At 35.2% G+C, this 20509-nt stretch overlaps 1 long non-coding RNA gene across 1 annotated transcript; it reads right to left on the reverse strand.

The window, feature by feature from the left end:
• Nucleotides 1-334: 334 nt before the first annotated feature.
• Nucleotides 335-15151, reverse strand: LOC129059984 (uncharacterized). The gene is made up of 3 exons (XR_008526259.2): nt 10810-15151; nt 5316-5421; nt 335-2194 (listed from the first exon to the last, which is right to left on the reverse strand). It is a non-coding gene; the product is annotated as an uncharacterized LOC129059984 (long non-coding RNA).
• Nucleotides 15152-20509: the final 5358 nt, after the last annotated feature.

Here is a 20509-nt window from a genome sequence, read left to right on the forward strand (position 1 = left end):
TAAATTTTAAGGCCCTTTTTTATGCAGCACAAAGCTAACTGATACACATGAGATAGGACTGATGTGAGGATTATATAAATTCAAATGCCTGGCATATAATAGCACTATGTGAGTACTTCCTATTAAGAAGAGATAATTTCAAAATTGAGACCATTTGCCTAAGGACCTCGAAATCAAAGCCTGTGGGGCTTCTTGCTGGTTTTGTATGCTTTTGATGGACAGTGGCACAGTGGCTGTGTGCCTGACATCCAGCAGTCAGGTTTGGATCTCTGAGGTATCTTAACTTTCTATACAAATAATTCGTATTAGAGCAGAATGGTTGTCTAAGCAGCTCCAAATTCGCTAGTTGGCTGGGTGGAAGAAAATTTAAAATGTAGATAATTTAAAATGTAGATAAGTAAACTATTTGATCATCATTTTGATACTCATGATTCTTCCAAATAATCTGGTTATTATCTTGACTTTTAATAATCATATATAAGTAACCTCTCAAAGTGAGTGATTCAGAAGTAAATCTGGAAGAAGGATGGTTATTAGAGGCTGGGAAATGTTTTGGGGGGTTGGTGGGAAGGCAGAGATGGTTAATGGGTACCAAAAATTAGTTAGAAAGAATGAATAAGACCTAGTATTTGATAGCACAACAGGGTGACTATAGTCAACAATAATTTAACGGTACATTTAAAAATAACTGAAATAGTATAATTGGATTGTTTATAACACAAAGGATAAATGCTTGAGGAGACGGATACCTCATTTTCCATGATGTAATTATTACCCATTGCATGTTATTATTATGCATGTGTAACGTTTTTTAAAAAAATTTTTTAAAGAGAAGTAAAGTTGGGAACTAATCTGGTGAATAAATTTCTTAATACTCAGTAGTCTCATTGAAGTATTCTCCTGATCTCCTTAAGCTGGCAGCATAGACAGTCACTGTATTTGGACAGCAGGCCATGATACTCCTTATTAAACCATATCACTTTTAAGAGTGCCTTTAACCATATAACAATCAGCTTGTGTTTTGTCTCAATGTAATCCTTAATACCAACCCACACATCCTTTTTAATACACTGTGATGCAGAGGGGATTGTCTTATATACATGCATAAAATGAATTGTGAATATTCTGCCAAGTTAATTTTATATATTTCAATATGATCTTCTCATCTTTTCCTTATTACACTTAGTGCTTGGGAATTTCAAGGTCTTTTACAGAGGATCCAGATGCCCTTCGGTAACTGCCACCCACATCTTTTTTTATGATGTTGGTTATTTCAGTTAATGTTTTATTTTGTAAGTATAAAATTCACTGCAGAGAACACTGATGTTCTCTCTCTCTATCTCTCTCTCTGTCAGAATACAAATGAATTTGAGGTTTCTATTGCTCTACCCAACTCAGTATATTTGCTAAATATAGAAAGTTTACATCCAAATAAAGAAAATTTGGCTTAATTATAATGCCATAAATAAAAGCAAAATTATCTTATTCTTTTTTTAAATAATCAACAGCATCAGCCATCATTTGAATGTACAGAACAACAGCTGTTCTGCTTCACACTGGAGTTTGCTCTCCTAAAATCTGACATCCTACAGGTCATCACACAAATAAAGTATCTACTGCCCAAATAACAATGTACTGGGGGATTTAGAGAGGCAGCATGTAAAAACAAATTTATAAAGCTGACACTGCAAATAATTTTAACACTTGAAGATAATTTCTTCCTTTAACATTCTTGAAGAACTTAAAAGTCTTTTGGAATTTACTGGCATGTTCCTCACTCTGGAATCTCATGGGTTTATATTACATTGAGACAAATCTTTCACCTACTGGTAAGGGAATAGACTTTTGTTAAAATTTAGAGAATGGCCTTTCATAGGTTTGTGAAGAAGGACAGGAGAGAAGGTCTTCCTATATGTCCACAAGACAAGTTGATTTGCACTGAGCTGCTCACTTGTGCTGAGGTCAAAAGTATATGGTCTTTATATACACACCATGAACCCTCATATATACTATCAATAGTTCTTTAGTACTTCTGAAACACGGTGATCTTCTTTTAAATTATTTTTTAAAGCCATGAGAAAGTGAAGGTTCAATTGGCCTTATTGACTCCACTTTCATGGTGAATTAACTCCTGTAGTGTGTCAAATAGCTGGTCCCAGGAGTTGACCAAGAAGAGCCTGAAGAGGATTTTCTTCTGCCTGGAATAATAGGAGGAAAATTGGTAAAGAAACTATCAAACAATGTAGAATCTTGGACCTAGAGCTAAAAAAGATTTTAAAGGATAAACCTGATACCTGTATTTTATATTCTCCAGCCAAAGGACTCCGTTAAAATCTAAATCACACAAAATCTTCAAATGTCTCATTTTCTTACTCAGGGTAAAAAGCAAAGTCCTTAAATGCTCTTCATAGCCCTATTCTGCCTGCCACTCACCACCTTTGGCCTCAGCTTCTGTGACTTTCTCGCATTGACTTACCTCCAGCACACTGGCCTTCTTGCCAAGACATACGCTCACTGCATGAGATTTCTGTTTGCTGTTCTCTCTACCTGGAATTGTTCCTCTCTCATTTCGACATGACTCATGCCTGTATCACTTTCAGGTCTTCTCTCAAAAGTTACCTTCTCAGAGAGGTCTTACCCTGACAACCTTAATTAACTTAAAAAAATAAATCCCCCGCATTTTCTATCCCCTTTCAGTTTTATTTTTTGCACACTACTTATCACCTTCTAACATACCTACGTATTTCCTTTGTTTGGTGCTTGCATCTCACCATCAGAATGCCAGCTCCATGAGCTGCATTTCTGTCTTGCACTGCTATATCCCCAGAGCCAATAGCATCCTGGTACATTGTAGGCACTTGATATCTTCTTACTGAATGAATACGTGAATGAAAAACTGGTGTACAAAGTACTTAAGGATTTATACAAAGTCACAATTTAGAAATCAGTTAACAGAGCAGGAGTAGACACCAACTTACATCCCCTTTACACAAACTAAATGAAGACTTATTAATATAATACAGGTGTCAGTCCGAAACATAAGCCCACTGACATTTATGTAGGCCTTTATTACTCAAAAAACTGATTCTCATTTAATTCTCTTGACCACTCTATCAAGTATAAACTAGTATCTATTTTACAGTTTATAAATTTGATGCTCAAAGAGACTACAGGAAAAAAATAGGTTCGTTGGAAAGAGATCTGTTAAAGATGTTCTTCTGCCCTCTAAAAAATGTTTCATTTTGCAAAAAGAAGCACTGCAGAATTTCATTCAATGATAGCTCTTCTAGTACCAAAATTTTAAAGTAAAATTCAATATGCCCACAACTTTTCAGATAAATTCTTAGGGCATAAAGCAAGTGTTCCAGTTCATCTGGATTTCATCCCTCATTTTGCCTTAAGCTTTTATGAATATCATTCTGAGGTCCAAGAATAGTAGTATAACAGAAAAGTTTACTTTCTTTCTGCATATTTTGTTTTTACGTGGGTATGCATGTGTGTGTGCACGTCTGTATGTGTTCGTAATTTTGTTTTGTTTCAATTTGAGGATTTACCAGTCTTAAGGAATCTGGGTCTACTTTGAACAAATCTAATCACTGCAAATTGTCTGCAGATTAAAATAAAATAAAACAAAAAAACTCATGGAAAACAAACAAAAAGTAGAAGGAAAGAGAAATTAAAAATAATTAGCTTGGGAAGGAGCAAAAGTTACCCCATGAAATTCTAACAATTTTCCGAAATATTCTGCCTGCAGCTGAGATTAGTCTCACAAGCAAATGCAGACATCCACCTTTTTTTTTTTTTTTTTTATCTGAGTATAGCCTCTACATCTACTTGTAGGGCATTCATAAGACACGTAAAATGTGAAATTTATCAGATTTGATGATTCTTAAGAATTAGAAAATCTGGGACTACAAGATATATTCAAGATACTTGCTATGGTGTCACAACTTGTACTCCCCAAAATTTACATATTGAAATCCTAATCCCCCAGGTGATGGCATTAGGAGGTAGGGCCTTTGGGGTGATTACATCAGCGGGTAGGGCCCTCATGAAGGGATTAGTGTCCATCAATGCCTTGATTTGGACTTCCTAGTCTCTAGAACTCTGAGAAATGTTTATTTTCTATAAGCTGCCCAGTTTATGGTATTTTTGTTGTAGTAACCTGAATGGACTAAGACAATACCTTAAGTGAATGTCTTTCTACCACAAATGCATGGAATATTCCTTTGAAATCCAACTAAAAATTTCTTCCATTGCTGAATCAATTGTAATAACACCACAACTAGAAACTCATAAAAGTGAAACATAAGAAAACTGATTTACAAGAAGAAAAAGCGGAGTGTAGGGTCTTTTTTTATGTAATGCATTTACCACAAAGACATTTGGTTTTCAGGTCAAAAAAATTTGTCTGGGGCAAGAATGATTACACTATGGAGGTTAAGCACTAATGCAACAGCCATCTTTATCAAAATAAAAAGTAAGTTCATCAATCATAGAAAAAGCACCCGAGAGACTGTTTACTAACATAGTAATTAAGAAACATAAATGTGCAACAAACTACCTGCAGATATAGCAATACTAAGTGTTCCTTTACGGACTTAAAACATAAATGCATTAGTTGCAGAATATTTATAGGCAATCTATAATCTTGCAAATCTAAGAGGTTTTTTTACTAGAACACTGAAAAGCCTCTGACAAAAAAAAATTTTAAAGCTTAAAAAAAGAAAAGAAAATTCATAAGATCTTAGGCTCCAAGTAGATCAGCTCTATTTTCAGTGTCTTAGGGTAGCATCATACTTAAGTTATTCTAGAGAGTTAATAATCAATTAGCAACCACTACAGAAAATGACTTAACAGCCAGCCCTGAAAATCTGCTGCAATTATTAATTTAAAAAATTTGATTTGTACACGCTGTTATTTCTTTCCAGAAAACTAAAATTAAGACCTGATTCATCTGGATGAAAATGAACACCAAGGCATTTTCCTGTTTCAGAGTTTAGAATGTGGAAACTATTTCTGGATATGGTGTGAAAATAAGAATCCTATGTATTATCCATTTTTGAAGTAGGAGAATACACTAACCTTACATTTAATGAAATTTAAATTTGGTTGCAGGGAAAAAGGAATGAAATCAAAATCATTACAAAAATTTTCACTACTAAATTTTCATTGTCCCAATTATGAACATTACTTGACATAGCAATATAGTTTATGGCAGAGCACAGAGTTCGAGTTTTAGTCAACAGAACATGAATTGAGTCATCACCTCAAACTCTGCCCTGTCAAAATGGAGTCATCTCAATAAATTATACTTTCCTTGGGTCTCATTTCTCATCCTTTTAATCATCTTTGAGGCTCTCCTCTGAACAACTTCCAGTGTTCCTCATTCTTCTCTGGCTTCTGAATTTTAATAACGTACTTGATCAAATGTCAAAGGAAGTTGTTATTAGTCTTTCAGAATAATTTCAAGAATAGATACACTCTTAGAAATCACGACTTAAATGAAACCTGCATAAATCTAAACAATTTAGTTCTACTACCCTCAGTGGAATAGGTAACCTACAGTACATTATTTTACTCATGTTTCATTATTTATAGAAAATGCTTTTACTCAAAATATACATTGTAAATTTATTTCATTTACCTAAACTGTTTGAAGAGGCACAAATAAGAAATTGATTTTGAACGTTCTGTAGCTATACTCTTGTTTTAGTAGCACCTATTAACTTAAGTAGGAAAGTGCTTATAGCAAAAGTAAATATTTTTATTAGAACACACATCTATTATTGATATGACCTTTTGATGGGAGATATACACATTTTTTACTAGCACACATATCTATTGTTGGCATGACATTTTGAAGGGAGGTTTACACATTTTTTTATTAACACACATACCCATTATGACATTTTGACATACATGATATTTTGGTGAGCTGATCCATAACCCCTTGCTCTCAGACCTACCTGAGTAGGATGAGGAATCCAGCTACCTTCCCCACTCTAGCAGGGCACCACCTAGTCTACTTTTAATGCTTTTTTTCTTTCCTCACCTCCAAATGGGGCGAGGAGGCTGAAATGGAAATGAGACAAGTGGTTTCAATCCACTCAGCCTGGAGACCCTCCTGATCAGCTCGGTTTCTCAGATTCACAAGCACCTCATAACTTAAAGCCCAAATTTACTTAGATGGCTCCCAACCATAACATTGGCCTTTCACTAGCCCAACCAGTGACACTTGAACAAAGTGTACAGGGTGTTAATGTATGTTAGCAAATTATTTGACACTCCTCCAATCAAAAAGTCTTATTCACCAAGTGATTTACTTCTAAAGAATAGGATGTGGCAGCAGTGAGCAAGTACAAGTTCCAAGGCTAGATTAGAAAAGGTCATTGGTATTCTGACTGATTCTTTCCCTTGGGACATGCACTTCAAGAGCCCTAGCTGCTGTGTAATACGTCTCACTACTCTGAAGCTGCCATACTGGAGAGACCACATGGAAAGACCACAAGAGAAAGAAAGAAATGCTGAGGAGCTCCAGACATTTTTGTCTCAAAGCATTTGTATCTTCCCAGACAACAGCCAACATCACTACCACACCTGTGAGTGAGCAGCCTTCAGATGGCTCCAGCCCAGCTTTCAAGCCTCTGTGATAGAGCAAAGACAAGCTGACCCTCTGAATCCTGCTCAAATTGCAACTATGTGAGAAAATGAAATATTGCTATTGTTTGAAGCTACCAGTTTGGGGGATGATTTGTTACACAGCAATAGACAAGCCAAATACAGACCTTATCCCTATCAACAGAGAAAATCAAGCTTCACATAGAAAAGTGACTAAATCAATAGTCTCTATAATTTTTTGATCACACAATCACAATAAATGTTTGTTTACTTATTTATTTAATACATGTATGACTACACTAATGTACTATGCACAAACATAAACTTTCAAAAAGAGGAGATAAAAACAGAAATTCTGATATTCCCCCGGTCCCAAAAGGTTTATTATGCTCACCCAACTTTGAAAACTTCTGAAGTCAGCACGCAAATTGTTTAGATGATAGTTCTGAAATTCCAGGTGATTTGACAAACTACTAGTTGGGAACAGATTAAAAGTGCCAAATTTGAAGGAAACATGTGGATTTTACGTAGTCTTTAAAAAAAAAATCACTTTAGCAAACAACAGAGACATTTAGAATGGAAGGAGCACTTGGAAGTTTTAGCTAACAACTCAACTCCGATATCAGCTATGCCAGCAATTTGTTACAGAAGTTAAAAGACAGCAATTCATGAAGTGTCACTCTTTTGATTTAGTTCGATTGGTTTCCAGGAAAACTCTGTTATAAGATACACTGCAGTCACTCATGTTCAATGGTGTTTCCTGGAAGTAGACAATCTGGCATAGTGGCCAAGATCACCGCCTTGCCAGGAGTGTGGCTTGGTGGTTAAATCTTCTGAAGTAAGCCCACTGCTCTCCCACTGTGCCAAACAGGCTGGGTATCCTTGGGCAACTACTTAACTCTTTAAGCATCAATCTCTACTTCTGCAAATGGTGATGACAATGGCATCTAACTCTTAAGGTAATGAGGATTTAATCAAGTATCTAAAGCTCTAAGCACCGTTCCTGAATTGGAATGAGTGCTCAATACATGTTAGCTGTTAATTTTTGTTATTACTGTTATTATCAAAAGATAAATAATTAAATTTATAATTTAAGGAATTAGTAAATTGTGTGTGTGTGTGTGTGTGTGTGTGTGTGTGTGTGTGTGTGTCTGTCTGTCTTTCCTGAAAGAAAATGGCATTCTTTCAGTCAGGAATAAGGCAGAAAATGAGCCCATTCCCAATCTTTTGCTCATCCAGTCCTAGTCCCCCACTCCTCCACCCTAGGCCACCCTCAAACTATTTATAAGTGGGGCAACTGAAGTGTGGAAAAGGGAAATAACTCGCCACAAGTAACAAGGCTTATTTATGACAAAAGTTGTACCAAAACTACTGAACTAGATGCGTAACAGAAATATCAGTGTACTTTGGAATAAGGTGTAGTTCCAGTATGTGGTTCAGTAGCATTATAATTCCAGGTAACATCTGTTTCCTCTTCTGTAAAATTGGGAGTCATAATATACATATTGGCTCTGGTGTAGTGAAAATAAAAATATGTATAAAATGATTTTTGTTACACAAATGTAAGGTAGTAACATTATTAGAGGCCATATTTCTTAAGCTAGGTCTAATATGTTTTACACCAATATTTTTCAAACTATAGGTGTTAACACATGGGATTTGTGGAATCAGTTTGGTGAGTCACAACCAGCATTTTACAAAAATATAAATAGATTAGAATAGAGTAGAATAGAACACATTAGGAAATATCCTTTATTTTACGTAGTAAGGTTCAGAATGATTTTGTGAAAGTTTCACACAAGATAATACATGCATAATCATGTAAAAATATTTTCTCAGTAGACAAGTTTGAAAGTCACCATACCACTGGCTTTGAAACTTCTATATGCCTCAGAATCACTCACAGGGCTTGTTAGAATATGTTAGAAACTAGCTGGTACATTTTGTGCCAGCTTCTGTACAATGTTCCACAGAGATACTAATATGTGGAAAATCGAAACTGCACAGCACCACCTCATGAGATAGATGAGTGCAAAATGGAGGTAGACATTCATACATTTGCCATAGGTTCCTAACAGCCTTATTTCTATTTTGTTGACAAGATTTGGCCAGAAAACTTTACATATTTAGGAGTTCTTCAAATATTTACTGGAAAAAAAAATGCACTGACAACTCCCAAATACTTGGCTAAATCACCAACCAAAAGGGGGCAGGAGTTGATCAAAGAGTCCCTTAAAAGCTTTCTACTCACTCTGTAGGGAGCAGTCTTGGCTAGTCATGAATAAAAACAAGCATTGGGATACTCTAATTTTCCCATCTGCAACTTGTAGTCTGTAGATAAGCTGTCAGGTATCTGTCATTACTTCATTCATTCAGTGAATATTTATCAAACAGCATGTCAAGCCCTGTATTAGAAACTGGGAACACAATGGTGAGCACACTGCTTTTGCCTCTGGAATTGTTTGGGCCAGTTCATTTCCAGGACAAGTGACAACACACAACATTCATTACTCAAAGTACTGATGATTTATGATTTTAAGATTTAGGACACATTACAGCTGCTAAAAGAACTTTTATATCCATTATCTCATTAAATCTGTATAGCCATAATCTAAGTTGTTTAGAGCAGGTATTAGTTTATTTTATAGGCTGAGGAAACAAAAGTCCAAGGTTCACTAAGTAGTAAGTGTTGAGGCTAGAATTCAAATCTGAAAGCCTGATCCCAAACACGGTCTCTTCCCACCATGCAGACTTGCTGTTTCTTACCCTTTCCATTCCTGGGCTGACGATGAATGCAGATGAGGAGCTGAGCATGAGGGTCTGTGTATCAAGATCCCACAAGCTCTGTTTCTTTTTCAGTGCTTCTGCTGTCTTACTGCATTTACAGGAAACCCAAACTGCTCCAGGGATATGACTCATAAAGAGTTTTAATGCAGAAAGAGGGTGCTTACAAAATGGTTGGAAGAGCTAAAGGAGGAAAAGTCAGAGGGCCCTACTGGACTCGTTTTTTTTTGTTTGTTTGTTTGTTTGTTTTTTGAGAGACAAGGTCTCACTCTGTCATTCAGGCTAGAGTGCAATGGAACAGTCATGGCTCCCCTCGTCCTTAACCTACCAGGCTCAAGTGATCCTCCTGCCTCAGCCTCCCGAGTAGCTGGGACTACAGGCATGTGTCATCACGCCCAGCTAATTTTTTAAACTTTTTTATAGATAGGGTCTCACTATGTTGCCCAAGCCGGTCTCAAACTCCTGGACTCAAACTATCTTCCCCCGTGGCCTCCCAAAGTGCTAGGATTACAGGCATGAGCCACCACACTTGGCCAACTCTTGCTTTTAAAGTCACTCCACTATAGCTGAAATCCAAAGGTGAAGAAATTACTGTTGTCGCCAGTACACACATCTACAGAAACTTGGTGGTGGCACCACAGCCACATAAAAAGGGCCTCTCTTCCACATATTATGCACAAGTGCAACCTATTGGCAAAATCTGAATTGCAGCCAGAAACCTAGCAGCAAGAGAGTCTTGTAAATGTAGCTCTTTGCCTTCCAACTCCTGGGATGCAGGTTAGAATATAGAAAGGTGGAAAGAGATGTCAAGTGCCAATCAACAATATTTAACACTAATTTTTATTTTCCCAGTGTATTCTGTGTGGCTTCTGTCTTTCCTCAATCTTATATGCCCTCTTTAAATCCAACTTTATCTTTTTGACATGCTGCAATAACCCCTCAATAATCTCTCCTTCACCTTCAGTGACAATATTGCATTGAAGGACATAAACTTTAGCTACTTTCTTCCTCTCTTTCTTAGTCAGAACCCCACCTGTTGCCAAATCAACCCTACCTTTGGAATTAAATGAAGCATCACCCTACAGGACATAAAATTTGCATTCCTGCATAGTCACTCAAGGACCAGATGAAGCAACTAGAAATGTGAAAGAGGTAGTTTTACCCAGAGTGAATTTTGACCAGTGGGAAAAGGGAGACAGAGAGAAAGCAAGCAGGCAATTATTTCTCCTTTCTCTCCCCTGCATACTACTCCCAGGTACAGTGCTTCCTTTCAAGCCTTCTAGATAATTCCTTCCTGCTGATTGAACAAGCCTGCTGAATTATCTGATATGTTGCGTTATGGCTGTGATGCAGCAGCCAGCATGGTAGCACACTGTGTTGCAAGAGATTACATCTGTTCCTTACCTCAACATCCTGTGATGTGATTGTATCTGGAAAATAAACTATTAGAATCATAATCATTGCTTCAGGCTCGGCTTTCCAGAGGACTCAGGCTAAGTGACATAGATTTGACACTATTGGAACCTGTAAAGCAAGGGCTCTGAGCAGAGCTGTGCTTCAGAAGCACTTTGTGAAAATCACAGGTATTTTTGCTTCACTCAAGTCTGACTATATAAAAATGGCTAAGGGTGGGCCTGGGCATGCATGTGTTTCTTTAAGTACAGTTTTAGAAATGCATCAACTAGTACAAGTTCAGAACTAAAATCCAGGCCCACAAACCTGATTCTCTGTGCTCCCATCCCTACGAACTATGTACCAAGTGACAAGAGAATTTTGGTGCCACTATGTGCTGAGAAAGGCTTATGACATCATTAACTAGAAGTCACAAACTAGAAGAAGAATTCCAGGGAACATGTCTGTGGTGGCATAACTAAACAGGTGTGATAAGCATACAGCACAAGAGGACTAATTCACATTTTAGGAGTTTCAGGAGTTTATTCAGAATTTTGTAAGAGGTTAGCATATCTCATTATACTCTTTACCTTTCCTTTCAGATATTTTCTTTAGTTTTTTTTAAAGATTCAAAACCAGCCACCTGGTAGCATGCATTGTCAATAAGAAGCGATATAGGCTAGACTAATTGATCACTTTTTAAAGATTAAGTGGCCCATTTTCTGTAATATGAATACAGAAAACAGCTTTGACAACACTGAAGTAGTTCATTGAATTTTGACTGTCAACTGAAAATTTTAATCATGCTTATTTTTCACAAGGTAATCCACTCACAATAGGCAATTGATGTGATCTCTTTCTGTAAGAAAAGCTCTCATGCTCTTCCTGAACCTTCTACTTACTGTGCTGTTAGGATGCACCTGCCTTTTGGATAGATCGTTGATAGGAGATAGGTTGTTAAAGACACAATTTACCTTGTGTGTTTCAGGCAGAAATAGACTCTCTCTGTGTAATCACTGAACGAGTTCCAAAAGACTTTATGTCTTACATACAAGCTCAGACACTCCAGAACTCATTTTTCTTAACTTAAAAATGGGATAATTATAATACCTTTTGTACCTATCAGGATTATTGTGATTATTAACTGGAAAATATAATTGTTTTATCAAATTGCAATGAATGTGTACCACTTCTGTTATACATTATATGGAAAAGCCTTCCATTGGGAAGTATTGGTCACATTGTATAATTATTCTTTTTCTTGGGGCTTGTACTACTTCATCTGGGCTACAACTGTGTATCTTTCCTCCTGCTCTTGATATCCTCCTCTTTACAGATTTCTTCAAGTGGTTCTTGAAACCTTAAGTTTATTTAGAAGGCCTAAATCTACCTTCTTTCTAATTGGAACTTTATATACAATTCTCATTATTTATTGTGAAATACATGCTTCTATTTCATTTTTCTCGATCCATCTCCCTCCTAGCCTCCCTTCTCATGTGAATCACATGGGTTAAGTAGGCTGAAACTCTGGACAAGATTCAGAGAATTCACATTGGTTTTAATATATACAAGTAGCAAAAATTAGAGACTAATTTTCAAAATTTTTTGTAGACTTTGTTTTATCTATGAAGTCCAGCAGCCTTTGTCACACCTAACTTTTTCAATAATTATAAAATGGCACCTAAAATCAGAAGCCTTATTGTGACAACATGCCATAGCATGGCAGGCACAAGGTCTGACAACACGGCAACATTCTGAAATTGGGAGACTCATGAAAAACCCATAACAAATGGGCACAACAGGTATAATGCCCAAGGGCAAGACTGTTCTATGAGGCTTGACAAGCTAAGGATGCCACCGGAAATACTGATTGCTTTTTATAAAAGGCTAATGGGCAGACTGCCCTTTCTACATTTCCCTTCCTCAAATAACAAAGTGCATTTCCTGAATAATAGCCTCTATTCTTACTCAAAATATAACAAACAGACCCAGTCTTTGTGCTCTATGTCTTGAAAATTTCTTTCAGGGATTCCCTAGTTCTGAGAAATGTAGCAGATGATTTAAAAAAAAGAAAGAAAGAAAGTGTAGTTACTACCCAAGACAACTGGAATCCTCACTTTACCAGGCTGCCAGATTTGGTTTGGAACAGATAACAGATCCATGGGTGCTAACAGATATGTCCCTGAGTACCATGCCACAACAAACATTGTTGACCCATTGTTTTCAACTCCTCAAGCTCAGGAATCAAAAAGAGGCAACAGGTTCTTTCATTCAAATACCCCTGCCCTAAACAACTCAGCTGAGAATATCTCTTTCGTACTGTTCAGTGCTCCTAAATTGATTCAAAATTGGAATTTCTCCACCTGGGTTTTCCTCCATTCTTTTTCAACAAGCAGGCAATCTCTAAGATCCTTCTCTTATTTCAACAGTGTTCTTGATGACTCTTCCTTCACCATTTTAACATCTTCTTTGATATGTTCCCAATATTTCACCTCACCTTTCATTTTGAACCAAATGAGACTTGTTCACGCATTAACTCACAAAAATTTAACAAGCACCTCCTAGGTAGCAGGCATTATTTCAAACACTAAAAATATAGTAATAAATAAGACAAATTTGTGGCTTTTATGGAATTTCATTCTATGGTGACAAACCATAAACAAAGAAATTGCTCTATAATACAGTTTCAGGTAGTGACAAGTGTGATGGTAACATATATATAAAAATCAAGAACTTAGAGAGTAATTTTGTAAAAATGTTGAAGAAAACTCTATTTTAAAAAAGAGGATCAGAAAAAAATTTCTCTGAGAAAGTAACATTTCAACAGCAACAAAAGTTAATAATAAAGTGAGAGTGCAAGAGATACAAAAATCTGGAGGAAGAGAATTACAAGAAGATGGAACAAACAGCATATGTTATGAAGTGGAAATGAGCTTGGGCACACTTAAACATTGATCTGGCCAAATAATTGCACTTTTGCTTTATGTTGTATTTGTCCATATACCTGTGTCAACTTTTCAATTTCAGCTTCTAGTGAAAAGAAGCCAGTTTTGTGTAACTCTTTGTAAATCTTCACATAGTATCAACCAAAGACATGAAAAATTAAGTATTTACTGAACGTTTTGATGACGGTGAAGGCTGTGCATTTCTCCCATCATGCAGTACAGGTGAGTATATAAGTAATTAGTATGAGAGTTATAAAGCCTCTTTAAATAAGGTGTCTACTTTAACTAAAATAAATAGACTGAGAGCACAATTGGTTTTACTTAAATTGGAAGTGGAATAAGATTTGGAGTGCATGGTGAATTTGATGCAATTGAAGAATCTGAGAAAGGGACTTTCACAGTGATGAAAAAGACAGCAAAGACTAAATTGTACTAACTTCAAGACGAGAGTTAACCAGAAGTGGTTATATAAGAAACATTCAAGGGAATTTTAATGTGCTGACACAAACAGGATTATAGGGAAATATAATTTCAATGTACTTCTAGTTAATTCCTAAAGATTTTTGTAGTAGTTTTGAAAAGAGAATGTAAGTGTCCAGTGATTCAGGACAACCTTTTGCTTCTCTCAGCAAAAACTACAAAACATCTACCCTTATCCTTTACTGCAAAACAAGCAAATAGCCAGGGCCTGTCTCTATAGTGGCTACCTGTGGGGAGCTCCACTTCTGTAAGCTCCCAAGAAGGTACATTTCAAGGGCTATTACCCTAATCCTGATTCCCCATTAGTCCACAGGGCTCTTTATGGTGCCCCATGCAGAGCTAAGCCTCATGAGTAATTAACCCCAGGGTAGCTGGAAAATTAATTTTCAGCAGTGAGTCCTATTTGCAAATAGAATCTAGTCTTCTATGCGGCATCGGACTAGGCCTTTAACTTATTTTTTTCTAGCTTTATTAAGGTGTCAATAAAAATTATATGTATTCAAGGTAAAGAATGTAATATTTTGATATATGTATACGTTGTGAAATGATTACCACAATCAAACTAATTAATATATCCACCACTTCACATAGTTACCTTTTCGTATGCATGTGTAGTTAGAATACTTAAGATCTATTCTCTTAGCAAATTTCAAGTATACAAGACATTATAGTTACCAGGCTGTACATTAGGTTTCTCAAACTTATTCATCTTATGTGAAAAGCAAGTTGGTCGAAGGATACAGACTTGCTTTTCACTTTTTTGGAGTGCCCCTTAGAGCTAGCATAACTCTAAACACATAAAGGCATTCAGCAAATATTTAATAAATGAACCATGTTTCAAAGGGTTTGCTGCTATGGGTACTCTATGTCAATGTAGTACTTAATGATACCTAAAGGTTAGGTATTAACAAATTATAAAATGTTCATTACTTAAGCTGTAGGAAACTTTTTGAGCTTTATTGTGTAAGCCTAGCTAGGTTTTAGGATTGCCTGAAAAAATACAGAACTCTCAGTTGCATATGAATTTCAGAAAAAAAATAAGTTTTTAGTATATATATATAAAACATAATATATTATATATAATATATTATATATATAATATATATAACATTATATATTATATATAATATATATAACATTATATATTATATATAATATATATAACATTATATATTATATATAATATATATAACATTATATATTATATATAATATATATAACATTATATATTATATATAATATATATAACATTATATATTATATATTATATATAACATTATATATTATATATTATATATAACATTATATATTATATATATTATATATAACATTATATATTATATATTATATATATAACATTATATATTATATATTATATATATAACATTATATATTATATATTATATATAACATTATATATTATATATTATATATAACATTATATATTATATATTATATATAACATTATATATTATATATTATATATAACATTATATATTATATATTATATATAACATTATATATTATATATTATATATAACATTATATATTATATATAATATATATAACATTATATATTATATATAATATATAACATTATATATTATATATAATATATAACATTATATATTATATATAATATATATAACATTATATATTATATATAATATATATAACATTATATATTATATATAATATATATAACATTATATATTATATATTATATATAACATTATATATTATATATTATATATATAACATTATATATTATATATTATATATAACATTATATATTATATATTATATATAACATTATATATTATATATTATATATAACATATATTATATATTATATATAACATTATATATTATATATATTATATATAACATTATATATTATATATAATATATATAACATTATATATTATATATATTATATATAACACATTATATATTATATATATTATATATAACATATTATATATTATATAAATATTACATGACATATTTTTATAAAAAATATATTTTTAAAATATATATTTGTATAAAAAAATCAGTTTATCTGAAATAAAATTTAGATTAAATACAGGATATACTGTGTTTTTATTTACTGAATCTGGCAACTCTAATTCAGCCTTTTGGCCTTGAACCTGATTGAATTTGTTTCTCTTCTTTTCTCAAAATATGATTAAACTATTTTAATACTGTTTATGCCCTATTAAATGAAGACTGTATAATCATGATCCTCTTGACCTTCTTTGAAGACATACAGAAAAAGAAACTCCAGAGCATATGTAACTCTGGATCAATGTGTAGAGTGGCATTATCCACAGGGCCTAGTAAGCCCAATATGTTGAATTTTGCTAAAAAAGAAGAAAAAAAATAAAGGAATAGGGTTTCAGCATTTTCTAATGACATGGCCAGATGATGCCACAAAATCTTGGCATTACTGATAAGTACACGCTGTGCTGGAAAATCAATAGTTTCTGAAGGGGATCCTGAAGGGAACTTTCCATTATTGAAGTTAGAAATAACTTAGCCCCACACTCATAAATTCCTGGAGTTCAGGGTGCTCAGTGTCCCTAACCAAGAAAGCATGGGACTCGTCCTAACTTCATAACCTGCTGAGCTGGAATTATTGCTTTTATAAATTACAAAGAGTACCTACTTTTTTAAAACTGCATTTTTAACTATTTCAAGTGCCAGACAGTAATTGAGATAGGAAAGTAAATTTAAGTACAAGTGTCCCTCCACTTTAAGAAAGCCTGAATAGGCCGGGCGCAGTGGCTCACGCCTGTAATCCCAGCACTTTGGGAGGCCAAGGCGGGCGGATCACGAGGTCAGGAGATCAAGACCATCCTGGCTAACATGGTGAAACCCCGTCTCTACTAAAAAAATACAAAAAATTAGCCAGGCGTGCTGGCGGGCACCTGTAGTTCCAGCTAATCAGGAGGCTGAGGCAGGACAATGGTGTGAACCCGGGAGGTGGAGCTTGCAGTGAGCCCAGATTGTGCCACTGCACTCCAGCCTGGGGGACAGAGCGACACTCTGTCTCAAAAAAAAAAAAAAAAAGCCTGAATATGCTAAAAGGTAAGCTTAGGTAAGCAGATAGGTTGTGGAAGTGGTTATTTACATTAAATAATATTTCATTGCAACATTCCATTAAATATTAGACTGCCTTGCTATTTTTTAAAAATTACATCATTTTCTCCCTTGCAATGAATTCTCAATTTTTCAGATTTTGTGTTATGTTTGGGCAGTGAAAGTTTAGCCCCTTGATCATTTTAGCATTCCATGTTATAAATCTCTACATAATGGTTTATATAGTTAGTATTCTCCTTCCTTAAAACTCTAAGGTAATAGTACTCTAAGGTATTATTCTTCAGGAAAGCATTGGCTACAGAGCTCAGCTCTCTTCAACTCCCTTCCTTTTTTCTAAAACCTGTAGGTAAAGCTTCTCTAAAACTTTTGAGTAAACCACAACTTTTTATTTTCACTCCTTCATATGATCTCCTTACACTGTAAGTACTGAGACATTAAGAAATAAAATTCACTATTATTTTTGCAAATGGAGTCATTTCTCAGAAATAGCAGGAGTTATTCAGAATTATTCAGTCTTCATTTTTTTTTTTTTTTTTTTTGAGATGGAGTCTTGCTCTGTTGCCAGGCTGGAGAGCAGTGGTATGATCTTGGCTCACTGCAACCTCCACCTCCCGGGTTCAAGCGATTCTCCTGACTCAGCCTCCCAAGTAGCTGGGACTACGGGCACGCGCCACCACGTCCAGCTAATGTTTGCATTTTTAGTAGAGATGAGGTTTCACCATGTTGGCCAGGATGGTCCCGATTTCTTGACCTTGTGATCCTCCCACCTCAGCCTCCCAAAGTGCTGGGATTAAAGGCATGAGCCACCATGCCTGGCCAGTCTTCATTTTTAAATAAACTTTTTATGTGAGAATACTTTTATTTTTAAAAAGTGATGATATAGAAAGTTCCTATATACCCCAAACCCAGTTTCTCCTTTTGTCGACATCATACTACATTTGTTACAACTAATGAGCTGATATTGAACCATTATTTCAATAATGCTTGCTTCAGATTTCCTTAGATTTTACCAAGTGCTCTTTTCTGTTGCCAGACCCCACCAGGATCCCACATTACACTTAGTCATCATGTCTCTTTACGCCCCTCTTGGCAATGGCAGTTTTCACACTTTCTTTGTTTTAATAATTTAAGGAATACTGGTCCAGTACTTTACAGAATGCCCCACAATTTAGTTTTGGATGATGCTGTTCTCAAGATTTGGCAGGTTTTATGAGTGTTGAGGAAAAAACCACAGAGGTGAAGTGCCATTCTTATCACATCACAACAAGGGCACATACTATCATCATGACTTGTCACTACTGATGTTGGCCTTGATCAGCTGGCTGAGGTAGTGTTTGTTCAGTTTTTGCAATGGTACAGTACTCTTCTTTTTCCCTTTTCCAGACTGTAATCTTTGGACATAAGTCACTATGCACAGCCTACACTTAAGAGGTGGGTAGTTAACCTCCACCTCCTTGAAGGGCCAATATCTACATTGATAATTTGGAATCCTGCACAGTAAATTTCTTTCTTTCCCTCCATTTATTCATTCAATCATTTATTTATATCAGTGTGAATGCATGGATGCTTTACACGTTGTGTTATAATCCATTACTACTTATTTTGTTGCTTAAATTGTTCCAGCTTTGGCTATTGGAGCTCTTTCAGTTAGTTCCTATGTCCCTTTGACATACCCCTGCCACCCTCATCATTATGATTTTTATCTTTTTTTAATGCTTTCTCAAGGCACCACAAGACGCTTAAGGCTTCTCTTACATATTTCCTGCTCCAGACATAGATTCAACTTCTAGTTCCTTTTATTGGAGAATGGCATTAGAAACCAAGATCTGTGTCATGCTAGGTAAAAGCTGCTGTCATTTTAAAATCATTTCTCCTCTCTCTGTCCTACATGATGTATTTGCTATTAGACTGAAGGATAGTGTGTTCATATTGTTGATCAAACTTGGTTCTTTAAAGAAAATTACAGTTTAATTTTGGAAATACTTGATTTTAACAATCCTTAATTTATATTTAAAAACTATGATATTAATTTATTTTTCTTTTTTGGTATATTTTGTTCTTTTTCTTACTAAAGGAATTAGAAGTTTACGGAATGAGGTTCCTAAGGAAAGGAAAGGTGGATTACTTCTCTGCAGGCTCAGCTAGGAGGGGCAGCCCAGTAATTCAACTAGAAATGGCAGGGTATATCTAAGCCTAGGAGGAGTTTAATACATACTGCTCTTATTCAACCATTGTTTAAAAATAATTATGTGATGACCACAGACATGAGGAACTGGCTGTAGAATGAAGAGGCTGCAACAAAGGAAGAAGAAAATGACACACAAATACCATTATTAAACCAAATAACCACGTTGTATTTTTATGATGCACTGCAAATGTGAAGGAAGCTGGTTTTCAATGCCAGGAGTCGCTCTTTCATAGACTCGGTGTCAAGCATGCATTCTACCCAAGATCAAGACTTTAAGTGGTTTTTACAACCACATGTATATCCTATAGTAGCCTGGGCTTACCAAATTCTCATGCTACTAGCATTGAGACCATCTCCAAAATTACACTAAGAAAAATTTTAATTAATACATAAATATACGCCCCCTACCAATTTGAATAGGTGCAGTTACATTAAATGCTAGACAAAAGGGTGATTTCCTTGCACCCAACACACACACACAACAGCAACAACATACTAGATCTTTTGATTGCTCTTCCTTCTCTATACTTCCCCTTTCAATTCCTGCCCACCAGTTCCTCTCACCCCAACTTAAAAACTCTGAATAACACTATAGAGCCTCAAACAGAATCTATATAACCACTGACGAATCACAGCCCTAAGGCTACTCAGGAAGACCAAGGCTCACGCAGGGCTACTAGAGCCCTACGGTCTACTAGAGCCATGAGTTTCTACTGTTATCGGAAGACAGTTCTGACTTCTGGTCACTTAACATGGCTAAATTGATACTCAGACAAAAAAACTGTTGGCATCTATTAGCTAGATGCTTTTGGAGCTAACTGAGCCAGTCAGAGATGGGCTGACAGCTGGATATTTTCATTTATTGTGCTTCAATCAGAAAGTGGCTGAAGGCTACTCTTCTCTATATACCGCTCTGCCTTTTCTAAAGGACATGGGTTGGGATTCAAAGGACATGGTCTCTAGTCAATACAGACATTGTAGACAGCAAACACAAATC

This window comes from Pongo abelii, chromosome 5 (genome assembly GCF_028885655.2).
Source record: "Pongo abelii isolate AG06213 chromosome 5, NHGRI_mPonAbe1-v2.0_pri, whole genome shotgun sequence".
Lineage (NCBI taxonomy): Eukaryota > Metazoa > Chordata > Mammalia > Primates > Hominidae > Pongo > Pongo abelii.